General features: G+C 41.2%; 1 long non-coding RNA gene across 1 annotated transcript; it reads right to left on the bottom strand.

The window, feature by feature from the left end:
* Positions 1-3,590: 3,590 nt before the first annotated feature.
* LOC148020866 (uncharacterized) lies at positions 3,591-8,459 on the bottom strand. Its single transcript, XR_015694643.1, has 2 exons — positions 7,709-8,459; positions 3,591-7,491 (listed from the first exon to the last, which is right to left on the bottom strand). It is a non-coding gene; the product is annotated as an uncharacterized LOC148020866 (long non-coding RNA).
* Between the last annotated feature and the right edge of the window lie 453 nt (positions 8,460-8,912).

Raw genomic sequence — 8,912 nt, 5'->3', positions numbered from 1 at the left:
TCAGTTCTTATCATTGCATAATAGATAATGCATGTGTGTTTATACATCTTTGCATGATCTTGTGAGAGTGAGAATTACTTCTTCTCACTCTCAGGTTGATTGTAACTGAGCTCTTCCCTAAGGGACTTGGGTTGAGCAGAAATAAATTCCTTCGGGGGCCGGGGGGGGAGGGGGGGAGGAGGGTTGCCTATCTTCAACCCTCAATCTTGTCTCCATTACTTTTACATTTTCATGGATATAATTTTGTGAGTAATTTTCATTTTCAGCTTTAAGTGTTCATTCTCTTTTATATTAAATCTCGAAAACAAGCGAATATCCTAATTGTTAAGCATACTACGTTGCTCGGGGTGTTTACATATACTATTTCGGGGAGGGATGTGTAGGTGCTATTCTATTTGATCTCGTTTGGCCAAGAGGGCCAGTTTTGCGAGGTTTTAGTGGTTTACTTCATTAGGCCAAGAGGGCCAATCAGTTTTTGTAGTGAAATTTTTTATTTCATTAGACCAAGAGGGCCAGTCGTCTGTTTAGTACGGGTGCGGTTAATGGTTTCTTGTTTTAGTCCTATGCTAGATAGGTCCAAAGAAGAGCTTGGAAGGAGCCTATGTCGCACGGAAGCTTCTCGTGGCCCTACCCAGGTGATATCTCTCCTTTACGAGTACCGTGTTTTTATGCTATGTGTCTGTGTACTTGTAGGGGATTTTCTTTTCTTGTTGGGGACCGGCATCCAAGGCATGAAGTCCCAGGTTTAGGTTAGGTCTGTCTGAGGGAGGGCTGAGTAGTCGTCGTCTCCTGTAAAGACATTGCCAGGTATCGAAAGACCTGTTTTAGAAGGCAGTTCTAGTGACCCTGTTCTACTCGCCTCCTAGGCAGCCGTTCTAGGAGTTCTTGTTAGTTGTGAGGCAGTTAGAGAAGCCTGCCAGAGGAAAAAATGATGATGATAGAGAGAAGAAAATGCGGAAAAAAAACCCCTGAATATCTCAAAGGAAAAATATATACAAAGGTGTGTAAAAAGGGATTCTAACCCCTATAAAAATAGAAAAGAAAAGAAATGAAAATTTGAAAGCTGTTGATCATAGCCTTGCGAAGGCTTGGTAGGTTCCTGGGGACGAGTCAGACCTGGGGCCGATGCCTTGTCTTCCTAGGGGTGGCATCTTATTGGAAAAGAAGAAAGTAAGAAAGGTTGGAGTGAAAATAAAAGTGAGCGTCAGAAAAGGATTAAGTGTCACCTCGCGAGGGCTTGGTAGATTCTTGGGTACCGAGACAGGACCCGAGGCCGATGCCCTGTTCTCCTTGGGTCACTACGCTCAGCTCCCTCCTTTTTATACGCCCGAGTATGGAAAAATAAAAGCCTAAAAGAAGAAATGTGCTAAAAGAAAATACTTCTTGATCAAGCTATAGGAGTCCTCCCCTAGTAGGAGCTTTTGGATGTGTTGTCCTTAGTTCGGTAGGTAGTTCAGACCACCACTTAGGGCGACCTCTTTGATAGTTCTTTTTAGTTTGGCCGTGTTGGAGCAGTCGGTTAGTGACTAGCTTTGGACCTTCTGTCAGATTATACTAGGCCTACTCCTTGTGGATTTCATGCCTTGGTTTTGTCAGGGGGTAGGGTGAGCATTGTGCGGTGTTTTAATATGTATCTATTTTGTATCAGCTTGATGCTTCCTTTGGTTGTTTTGTGAAGATCTGTTGTGGGATTCGACGAGCTGAGTCGCCCTATCCCGTGGTCGCCAATGAGAGCAGAGTTTTGAGCCCAGAATGTTCCTAAAATTTGCCAAAAAATCTGAAATTTAGGAAAAAAATCTTCAATATCGAAGACGGCGGCTGCAGCTAGGACGATTTTAAGCACCAAGTGAAAAACGGCTTTTAAAAGGCGCCCGAGTGACACTTATGGATTTTTGATAATTTTTTCGACTGTCGTGCAAGATGTCGGGAGCTGCCAATCAGTGTGGGATGCCGAGATGGATGCGCAGGATTTTTCAGAGGTCAAATCGGAGTCCGGACGTAGAAGAGACAAAAAATGGACCAAATTTAAAAAGGTGAACAAAAAACTAAAGGCCAAAAGGGGGTGCCCCCTCCCAGGGGGCATCCCCCCCCCCTCCATTTTTTCTTCACGTGGTGTGTGGATATGGCAACGCCTATTGAAGGCGCCGAAAAAATCGCTCCTCCCACCAAAAAATAATGCATGGAGCTTCAATAGAAGCCATAGAACAGACAATGGCTAGCAACTTCTCCTTCTCCCCAGATCTTATCGCTGCTCTTCGCATGAGATATGGCTAGCTGAATGAAGAGATCAGAATCTAGTCTTTCTCTCTCCTCCCTCTCTCTCCTCTCTATGGGCTTTTCATGTGCACTATCTTAAAGGAGGAATCGGGGAGGAGATTGAAGCAAATGGTAATGGAGATTGATAGAGATGTTGAAGACTGATGTGCAGCATTGGATTGAGAGCAATGGAGGCTCCGTCCGTTGGTCACGTAGTCATTTAATGCGTCTCGGGTTTCGTAAAAAACACGGTATGATCATTTTTATGAAAAAAATGAAGGGTTTTTGGTATTTTATGATGGTAATGATGTTCTTATTGGATGAAAATTTGTTTGAGTGCTGGTTGCATCATGATTAATTGTTGTTTATCAGAAAATTTTGATTTTTCAATGATTTACATGTGCTATTTAATTCCCGTAAAACTCGAAATGCAGTTTTGTCATTTCAAGTTGGTGAAATGTGTTCCTATGGGAAAAAAATGAAAAATAAATTGAATGGTAATACACTAAAATGATTGGAACAAGAAAAAATGAAAAATAGCATATTTTATTGATAAATAAATCAAAAAAATAAAAAAAATAAAGAAAAAATAAAAATACGCTTCACAAAAATAAAAAATATATATAATGATTGTTTGTGGATGTATGATAGTGACAAAGCATGAGATTTAGCCTCAGTTTGCCCTATCTCCTTGTCAAAGTTTGTCAATACCTAAACATAGGGAGGTGGGATGTTTGGATGGTGCGATTTGCGTGTTGATTATTGCTGATTTTCTGATGCATATCATGACAGAGTTTGTTGTATTTTAATTAAGAGGATAGTAGCACGAGTGTTGTCTCGGTGCTATCCTTACATCATCGCAACGAGTTAGTGAATGAGCATTGGAAAGCTTAGTTGTGCACAACACGTTTCTGATTGAAAATTATGTTTGAGCACTTTAAGAGCATCCATTTTTGCATATGCATGTCAACCATGGTATCAGAATATAAAGGATTGGATGCATAGCACCTGTTTTCGATGACGATGACCCACGCTCGAGTGTGGAAAAGCAACCTAAGCCGTAGGATAGATGTTCGTTTCTTGGGGAATTATCTCAGAGGGGTCACTCATGAATATAAGTATATATAATGTGAGTTCAAAATAAGGAGTTTTTAAAACACCATTTTTATATTTTTTTAGATATAGAAGGGTATCATATAAAAGGGTCACTTACAGATTGAATAGAAAAGGATTGTGTTTTATTCAATAAAAATTCACAGATTATGATATTTATAAATAGGCCATGAACGCACGTTATATAGAGAATATATATATAGTGAACCCCCCGAGGAAATTATTTGGTAAGGACACATGGTATCCCTTAGAATAATTTCAAAATGAAATAGTGGAGTTTGTTCATTTGTTCTATATATTGAGTAGCGCATCAAGGGGCCAATCCCTGCGATGTAGGAGAGCTGTAGTGGGGCCGCGGTGATTCCACCGAGAGGTTGCCTCCCATGTATGTGATTATCATAGCATCTATTGCCAATGTGTATGGGTTCTCTCTCTGTGGAGTTTATAGAAAGGGAAACTTTGGACTACAAAACTAAAAACGCATAGATTAGGCTTTAGGACAGTTCGTCCTTTAGCAGCAGATAGACGATCCTGGCCCGCGAGGCCGTGTGGGTGTGTTTGTCTGTCATGAGGATGAGGTCCAGCTAGTGCCATAGCCAGTGCCGGTCCATTTGAGGTCCCTTCACCTATCCATAGGCTTCCTAACTCTTTCTGATCTCCTCAACTGAGGTGCAGTATGAGACTCTCCTCTCTCATGAAGTGGTATATATCTATGTCTCACACCAGGAGTGACAACTGATGGAATACCAAACTCACTATCCAAGCTGTTAGTGCCAAGTGAATCATAACCACAAGTGAGTGGCCTTATAACATCATTAAGTTTGCCTTTTCCTTTATCCACATTTCTCCCCCTCACTAACATACCCGTGTCAGTGGATAAAGATGCTGAAGTCCTCAATCTACCTGTCCAAGGACTAACTGATGAAGTAGTATCTTTAGAAGGCCCAAAAATTTCTGCACTTTCAGTTGTACCTGCATGCACATGAGTCTCCTTACACACATCATCATCATTCAGCAAGGTGATCTTCTTCTCATGCCATGATTTCAGCTCATCAAATACCACATCTCTTGAGATTAATGTCTCATGAGTAGAAGGATTGTAGCATTTGTATGCTTTCTTATCTTGTGCATATCCAATAAAGATGGCTTTTTCTGCCTTGGGATCAAGCTTCCTTCTCTTTTCATCTGGAACGTGTACATATACCAAGCATCCAAAAACCTTAAGATGGGTAATGTCTGGCTTTATCCCATAAAGCCTCTTATGAGGAGTCACCTCATGTATACCTACTGTTGGTGTATGATTCATTACATACACTGCAGTCATTATAGCCTCTGCCCAATATGCATTTGTATGCTTTTCTCATTCAACATGGCTCTTGCTGATTGCATGATCACCCTGTTTTTCCTTTCTGCCACACCATTTTGTTGTGGTGTGTACCTACATCCACTATCAGGTCTCAAGCATGAGATGTAGCAAGCCTATTCTTTCTCCACATGTCTCTTAAAATCCTGAAAAGCATCCATGACATCACTCTTGTGCTTCAACACATACAACCATGTGTACCTACTATAGTCATCTATGAATGACACATAGTAACGTGATCCCCCAAGAGATGCATTCTGTGAGGGTCCCCATACATTAGAATGTACAAGCTGTAATGGTCTAGTAGTAATCCTTACATGCCTCATAAATGGAAGCCTTGATAGCTTCCCAAATTGACAAGACTGACATACATGTCCCAATTCTGCATGCTTGAACTTAGGAAGTCCAAGTACAACTTGCTTATGCTACATATTCTTCAACTTTTGAACATTTACATGACCGATCCTTTTATGCCATATCTCAATGTCCCTTATTGTAGCATTGTCATGTGAGTACATAGCAGCATTCAATGCTAGAATTTTCATATCCAATGTAAAAATCCTGCCATTTCTTTTGCCTTTAGCAATGAGTTTGCATCCTTGACCATACTCTTCAATGTAGCATCCATCTCTATTGAATCTAACTTGCAGATTCTGTTCAGCCATTTGTCCCATAGAAAGAAAGTTTTTGGTTATGGAGGGTACATGTAACACATCATAGAGACTTTTTTTCCTGTCACCATGCATCATCAAGGGAACAGTACCTATGTGCATAATGTCATGCTGCGTATCATCCCTTGTGCAAACATATCCATGAGCACCTTGTACCAATGTGTCAAACCACTCTCCATGAGGAGTCATGTAGTTAGATGCCCCTGAGTCTATATACCATACATCATTTGCTTTGCCTTGTGTAGGCAACCCTTTCGTCACATGTTGCATAGCAAACTACCTGTCATCCTCATGCATACCACTAGAAGAAGCATAATTATCATGTTGCTTCCCTCTTGCTTGCTGATCATTCTACTTCTTGTAGCAATCCTTAGCTACATGCCCGTATTTGCCACAATAAAATGGCAATCCTTATTTGCATTTAATTGCTGTCCATGAGTCATTTGAGACTGTTTCCAAGTGCCTCTTCCTCTAGGTGAATAACCTCCTCTTCTACGAGCATTTGAGGCACCTCTAATTGCTTGAGGCTGCCTATTTTTCCATCCAATAGTTTGCTGTCCACGGGTTGCATATGCATTTCCAGCACCTCTTCCTCTAAAATTTGATCTTCCTCTTCCACCTCTACCCCTTTGATTGGAGTAGAAGACACTGTCCCTGCTGTTTTTAGACCCACGAGAACTTGTATTAAGTCCAAGTTTCACTTCTTCATGCAATAGAAGTGCCACAAGTTCATCAAAGTCAGGCTACTCCTGATGCACTGAAATGGAAGTATCAAACTGCTTATATTCTTGTCCAAGTCCATGGAGGGTAGTAGCCACCAAATCATCATCGTCAACTTCAGCTCCAATTGAGCCTAATTGTTCTACAATGGATCTGATCTCATTAACATAGTCTTCAATAAACCTTCCATTCCTAGATATATGGCTGAATTTTTGCTTCAGTTGTGTCTTTCTTGCATGAATGACATGCCCATAATTCTTCATCAATAAGTCCCAAGCAGCTTTTGGGGAAGTACAGTTTGCAATTTGCATAGCCTTTGTGTCTGACACACATAATGACAACCAATGCAAGACCTTGTTGGCCTTTTCCAACCAAGTCATGTGTACCTTTAACTAATCTTGTGTTGGAGGTCTATCCTCCGATAGCTTGGGCTCATCCTCAAGACCTGTGACTAGGTCCCAATAGCCTCTTCCAATTAAGAAATTAGACATCTTGAATTTCCATAGAACGAAATTATTGTAGTCCAACTTCTCACCAACTATCTGAGTGATATTGTCCTTCTCTCCTGTGTTTGCCATTTTAAAGCCTTAAGCTTTGCAAAACCATTTAATTTTTCAAAATGCCAGCTGGCAATATACTTCAGTGACCTGTAGTGCAACCATTTTTTACTGTAAAACTGTAGCAATAACCACTATTGCATTTTCAGACAATATATGTCTTTTATTCCCATTTAACTGCAGTTACACTGCATCAACAACTTTGCACTCTAATCTGATATGATGACTGCATAAGATCAATACATGCAAGAAATAAATACTCAGTATTCCTTCAATTGACTACTCAGATACATTCATATTTTTCATAGCATTTCTGACTTATCCATGAGATTTTTACTCAGTCATCATACTCTCCACAAATATGCCATTCATCAACAATGGGTTGCCATTAGTCACTGCCAGTGCATAAGAGAGCATCAAGTACAATTCTTCAAGTTTCACTTCATGCATTCACTACTGTTGCAAAATTTGTCTCCAACAAAGCTTTTACATGCATCAACAATGAGTTTGTAGCCAATGCACCTGCAAGTATTATCTACTATGGCAAATTTGAACCATCCCCACTGACAAGCTTGGGACATCTGTTTGTTAGCAACAGTGTGTTGTTTCTGTTGTCACAGAGACTACTGAAATGGAGATCTAATCTTCAAAAAGTATTCTGAATGGCAATACAGAAGATGCACAAAATCCACTCTCGAGCATTCATGCATCTCAACTCTTAAAGCTTGGTAAAACTGGTTCTGACGATGTCCAATTACAGCTGAAGACAAAGACACCCTGGATAGTGGACCAAGAAACACCTTCTGACCACCTGTCAGGCCAGCCTTACCTTCTGTTAGACCAGTTCATGTTTATCTCATTACTGGCGGGACTTGTATACAAGTTGCCATGCTGAGTTCATGTTTATCTGCTTAATGTGGCAGAACTTATATACAAGATCTTTGGCACCTCCAACACTTGCACAATTGTGCATTAGAGATCACAAAGGCAGTATAGTGAATTTTAAACAGCATACTACTATTCCATACCTTTTGTGTTGCCCAGGGTGCTGTCACTCATTCTTGCTGTAAGCTTTCGATGCAAAGAAAGTGCTCTCGTAGGGACTTTTCCACATGTGCAGGCATCAAGTGGCCTATAGTCCTCCTCTTCCACTTCCTTCCAACCTACCACATCTGACAACCACTAACCAAGAGAGTCATCTTCCTACCAACAAGCTGAGGTTTAGCTTTTCCACAGCACAATGGGACCCCAAGTCCGTCTATTACCATGTATAAGGCATGCAGCATCCATCAATTGATGACACCGACCCCCAAAGAGAATCTGTAGCTGCAGCGTTGCCACATCCAAATCCTATCTCAAGCAACAAATCCGCAGCCACAGCCCAGATGGTAGACCCCTCACAACAGGTCACCGATCAGGCAAGGTAAGACTGAGACTCTACGTGAGAAGCTGGAGCAAGACACCATCGACATGTCATGTGAGGACGATGATGGAGAACGAAGAGTGCATTCAAGTAGTGTGCTCCCCGAGGGATCTAATTGTGTGATCTCCTGCTTCTGCCAGGTTCTTGAGAAGTAGGGGAAGCAATGGCGAGCCCTCTGCGATCGGTTTTAGCATGTTCTTCCTCGAAGAAATAAGCTTCTCAAATGTAAACCCTGTTGTAAAACTGTGTTTTCCTTCTTGTCAGATGGTAGACCCCTCAATGCAGGGTCGATATCCTATGCGGGAGCTTTTTCAAGCCATTGTTGTAGCTGCCATGTGCTTGCAAGATGATGCCACAACATGCCCGTTGACTGGTGATGTGGTGACTACTCTGAACTATCCAGTTTCTCAAAAACTATGATCCTGGGATGACTCATCCCATCAGCATATTACACTTTGTCCACATCAACATCTTGAAAAACAATAGGGGGTCTTCTCTTTGCACACACTTTGTTGTAAGAGCTCTTGACCAGGAAACAATAGAAGGGAAAGAGAGAGAAATTTAGTGTGTCTGGATCTGATACCATATTACAGTTCAAAGAGAAAGGGATGGAGACAAAGACACAAGAGCTAGGGTAGCAGACATGCTCCCTGTCAATTCATTCCATTCCATCATTACACACACAATCAAGTCAACTGTGTACCTCACACTTACAAAACAAAGTGACCTAGTACTAACCATGGTTAAGTCAGTGTGACTTAACCTTATTAACTAAGGTAAACAACTGACAGAAGACTAATGAGCTTGAA

This window comes from Lygodium microphyllum, chromosome 18, assembly GCF_053477565.2.
Source record: "Lygodium microphyllum isolate KBCC chromosome 18, Lygodium_microphyllum_v1.1.10, whole genome shotgun sequence".
NCBI classification, from domain to species: Eukaryota; Viridiplantae; Streptophyta; class Polypodiopsida; order Schizaeales; family Lygodiaceae; genus Lygodium; species Lygodium microphyllum.
Note: the sequence above shows the minus strand (reverse complement) of the source record. Positions and strands in the feature narration are given on the sequence as shown.